The following is a 5,191-nucleotide window of genomic DNA, read 5'->3' on the forward strand; positions in this document are numbered from 1 at the left end:
CCACGTTTGGGGCTCAGCAGTGACTCAGATTGATGCTGAGCTCTGGACACATCTGCCTCGAGATGCCTCAGCTGGACAGACAGCAGGTAGCTCTCAAAGGTATTGCAGTTAATATCCAAAATTCCAATCACTGATCATGTGTTTCTCCTTTCTGGTTTGCAATAAATCCTTTGGGTATTCACTTTAAGGTTTAACAGCTAATGCTTAGACATAAAGATTTGCCTTTTCAGTCTACTGGAAGGAAGTCCAGTCAAAGAATCTTAATTTTACCTTTGTCTGAAAAAACCTCCCACCAAACCCCCAACCAGGACAAACTGAGTCTCGGTATTTAGAGTGATTAGCTTATACAACTCTAAACCATTCTGATGGTTTTTATTCTTGTGTCAGATGTTGTGGGATCACTAACAGGTATTTGGAGACGGGAGAGCAGCTGCCTTAGCACAGTCACCAGGAGCTGGCTGAAGGGGATTTTTGTGAATATTTCCTTTGGAATGCATTCAGCCACTGAAATACAAAGCCAGGTACCAATATGAGCATTAGTTCACATGAAATGCATTCTTTCATCTCAGTTTAGTTGTTACTCTGACAATTTAAGCTTCTCAAATACCATATCTCTTTTTAATGAAGAAATTGCACACTCACACACAGAAATCATGTATTTACAGTGTAGAACACCTATTGATATATTTTGGTCATTTTAACTGAATTTGGAAGTCTTCATAAAGTGAGAAATACAACGTTTCATTACACAATTACAGCTAATTATTTTAGAAATACAGTTTAAATGCAAGTTATCTTAAATTTATTGCTTATCTGACTGGAAAGATCTAAGCAAAACCTGAAAATCATAAACCCTTCCAGAACATTATATTTTATGCAGTCCAAAATGTGACACATGGGGTCTTTAATAATTCACTGCTTGTTAACATTAAACAACTGTTAACATGCTCAAATAATTAGTTATGCTTGCTTGACATGTTTGCATCTTTAATAATTGATGCATTTATCTTAATTACTAACAGTATTATGGTCGTAATATGCATCTTTTTTCTATCTTAAAATTTTAACAAAAACTGACTTTTTGCCAAAAATGATTATCCTCTAAGTTTTAATTACTCATTGTAATTAAATTGCAAGCTGCAGTATTTTATTAAAAATATCTTTCACAAAAAATATTTAATGGAAAAGAGGTGATTTGTTGTTTATGCATCACACTTAGTAAATATTTCATAAGTTTCATATTACCCTTTCAGAGTGGATATAAAAAACATAACATTCTTAATATAAGAGTCAATTTAAAAGCTGCTATAGTAGTCTTCATTTCTCCTCCCAAAGGTTTGCAGAAGTCAGTGAATAAAGGAAGACAAAAAAAAAACTAAACAAAAAATGTGGTGGTGATTATAAATAGAGTGCCCATAGTGACAGGAACCAAGGCTGAAGATGCTGTGCTGGTGAGTATATCATGCATTCTCCAGTGGAATTAGTCTGACTTGAAATAGAGATGAGCATTAGAAGTTTTTTAATTCTTCAGTGTTCTTCTGATTCAACTTTTGTTTGCAGGCTGCTAATACCAGTAGTGGCAGTACTTTGACTGTAATCATTTATTTATTGCAATGCTGATGGAGGTAGGGGTGAGCTTTGTGTCAGCCAATATAAAAAGACAGTGTTTTCAAGGCCTTCCCATTGGTAAAACAGGCTGGTTTAGATTAAGATGGCTGTTTCTGGTCCTGAAATGTTGTGGAGCCAATTACCACTCCTGTGGAATGACAAAACTTGTTCATGATGTCAAAGAATTCAGCCACATCCGTGTTCTGGTGTGTGGCAGTGTTCCTTCCCAAGTGACCCATGAAGATGCTTGAAAAGGCATCAATGTATTGGCAAGCAAAAACTCCATTTGAGAGACAAAAATGTTGTCCAAAGTTTTGGAATTAAAACCCAAAAGCTGTGCAACACTGTCTCACAGGGCTACAGACTGCATGTCAGGGCCTTGCTTAGCAAGTGAGTAATGAGAGCCCAGCTTGTCTCTGAGGTAGGTGGCTTCAGAGGAGCTGATACTTGAACTCTGAGCCAAAATCAGCCAAAGCACTGCTGATTTTTAATGACAAAATGCATAACATTTTTTTAAGGCATGTCAGTAGACCTAAGGGGCAGAAATGTCCCGTGTGTCAGACGGAGTGGGCAGGGAGATCATGGCCAGATCCAGGAGTGTCTCCTCTGAGCCATCGGCTTAGAAGTATTCAGTAGGATTTACTCCAGATATGACCCTTTGCCAGAAAAACCGCGTGAGATCAGGGGGAGAAAAAAGCTACCCTGTGACGTTTAGCTTTGTGCAGAGGACCCTGCCTGCTCTCTCACATCTTCGGGGCTTTTCCTGCCTGCAGTGAATAAAACTCACGTATGTATCCTCAGCTGCCAGCAGGGCCCCCAGCCCTTCATCTTCTGCAACAGCGGCGACACTGCAGTGAAGATTTGAACCATTTGAGAGAACTGGATATGGGGCAAAAGCAATAGGATGTTTAGACCCCAGGAATCACTTAAACCAAACTGCTGGAGTGTCTCTCAGACTGGGCTGCAGTACTGCCTGCATGGTGTCCATCACCAGGTGGCACATCCACTGTGTGCAGGTAGGAATGGCATAGCCATGGCCACGGCCATCCTTCTTACTGCTGCTTCCAGGTTCACTGTGTGCTTTTAATCTACCCTCTCGCTTCTGACAGATTTAGAAGAGTCTCACTATTACAAAGTACTCATGTCCTTGACGTGGTGTTCTTCAAAACAGCGATTTCTAGTCTGATTTTAGAGTTAAATAAAAATTTACACATCACAGATCTATTAATCATTTTTTCCCTTCTGTGGGTGTATCTTCAGATTTCAGTGATTGATTTATGTGGCCAGATGGGTGCATTTGTTTCCTGCTGTCTTTCAGTCCAGCAGAATCCATGCATGCTGTGCAGTACAGTGGGCTTGAACTTTCACTTAAAATACACTACTGTACATAAATTCTGGATATTATTCCTTCTTTGGAACAAATGGGATTCAGATGTGGCTCCTTTGGACGTAGCACAAGTTGAGTTTTTTACTTCTCGGTAAAGAAGCCATTACTTGCAGCTTTAATAGGAAAACTTCAGTATCACAGAAGGAGGTCCTCTTCATGTCCTCCAGGTTTTTGCTCCAAATGCCTTTGTGTTTCCTGTCACCACATAATGTGTCGAAGCTCATTAGCTGTTGCCAGAAATAAAGAGTTGTGAGAGAAGCTTATTGTGCAATCTGTAGTCTACATAAGCATTTATGTTGACCTGCTCACATTGTTTGCATATCGTAGGGTCAGTGTTCCCAGATCCTGAATTGTGAGAACAGTGACCATGAACACCTGGGAGGGGTTCTGTGGGAAGAGCTAGAACTGGAATAGAGTGGATGTAGTAGTTTGATTCTCAGCTATCCTGTGTTCAGGGTACATATGGGCATATGATGTTGTCCTGGTCTCCAGTAGCTGAATATAAATCTTCATGCAGATGATGCCAACACTTGTGATGACAAGTCCATTTCTGACAGGGGAGTGGAAGTCTCAGAAGCAGCAGGTTCCCGAAGGCCATGTGAAGGCAAGCAGGTGGTAGGAGAGGGAAATCCAAATGAATGCTCCTACTAAGGGACCGACTTCAGAGAATCCGCATGGCAGAGAGGTCTCCCAACAGCAAAGGCAGGGGCTCACACTTCATTAGGCTAGGAAGTCTCATCGTGACATGAAAAGTCACAAGAAATTAGCTTCAGAAGTTTTCTCACTCAGAGAGTGAGTTATTTTGCATGTAAGGTGTGTGTATTTCTGTATGAAACGGATTTTTTTTTTTTCACTTCTCTCTGCAATTAAAAGATAACCTCTTCTGGTTTATAATTCATGCCCGCTTTTCCAGCCCTGGTGGTGCATTAGGGAGAGACTGATAATGTTTCACTGGTGAAAAGGCTGTGGCCGAGCAACAGCAGATGTTTGGGTGAGAGTATTGCTGTGGCATGGTGGTGTTTTACATTTCTGATGAAAGAAAATACAGTGCAAACTCAGGGTTTTGACTGGTCTGGATTGCTTCTGCCATCCATTTCTCTTGGGGTTCTCTCTCCGTGGGATGGTAATTTCTAGTGTTCTGAATTTTTATGTCTTGACATTGACTGGAACTGTAACCCAGATTTGCTAAAACACAAGAAAGGCTGTCCTGGGTGCTGCTGCCAAAGCAGGAGTCCCGTTTGCAGAGTGCAGTACTCTGGCACCCACTTTGGAGCATAAACTTCCATAGAAACCAAGCATGGCTGTGAGGTCTCCCTGCTGCTGGGACTCCTCAGCCCCGCTGAGCTGGTGCCTTTGGCACTTCATTTCCCCTTTTACTGAAAATCTGAATATTAGCAAAAGAGTTTGTCTGCAGCTGTAAGGAACCTGTTCATACACTTTATTCAGGACCCTTGGGACTGGCTTCCCAAGACCTGCAAGAGCTGGCAGGGGACATCTGCATCCCCCAGAGCACATGTCCCCTTGGACCAGCCACTCACACTGCTCACTGCTGGAAACAGTTTGGCCAAAACTCCTGCTGATTCCTGCATTCACTGAGGCTGGTGAGGAGGAAAATGAGCTCCTTTATTTCATGTAGACATCCAAAAGCGTGAGTGAAGAGAACAGGAGACAGAGGAGTGGCTGCCAACGAGGACAGGCACTGATGTGCACAGAGATGAATTTCCAGGAGGGGGCTTTCAGAAAATATTGCCCACAGAAATACAGATACTTCCCTATGAACTCTATGATCTGCAAAAAATACATGAGTTTTACAGTATTTTCAGTATGAACATGTTCATGTTTATGACCCAGAATATTTCAAGTATGAGCTAAATTCTTTCTAGCTTGCTCAGGGTTTTGACATTAGTAAGTCTTTGCTCAATCTAGGAGTATTTTTAATGGCTTGTATTAATTCAAGGTGTCCCTTTATGAACTTAAAATAAAAGAAAAACCCTACATTTTAATGACATTTTCATTTATTCAGAATTATTATTTAAAATCCTAAATTAGCATTCTGCTCTTTGATTCTGACAGAGCCATTACATTTTATACTACAAGAGTTTAGTTAATTTTAAATTATTAAACTCCATTGGCTGCATGGAGTGAGCATCTTAAAGCAAGTTTCTGTAGTTTAGGTGCATTCCAATCAACTGTGAT

Source organism: Corapipo altera, unplaced genomic scaffold (assembly GCF_003945725.1).
Source record: "Corapipo altera isolate COAL_440 unplaced genomic scaffold, ASM394572v1 224, whole genome shotgun sequence".
Classification (NCBI taxonomy): Eukaryota; Metazoa; Chordata; class Aves; order Passeriformes; family Pipridae; genus Corapipo; species Corapipo altera.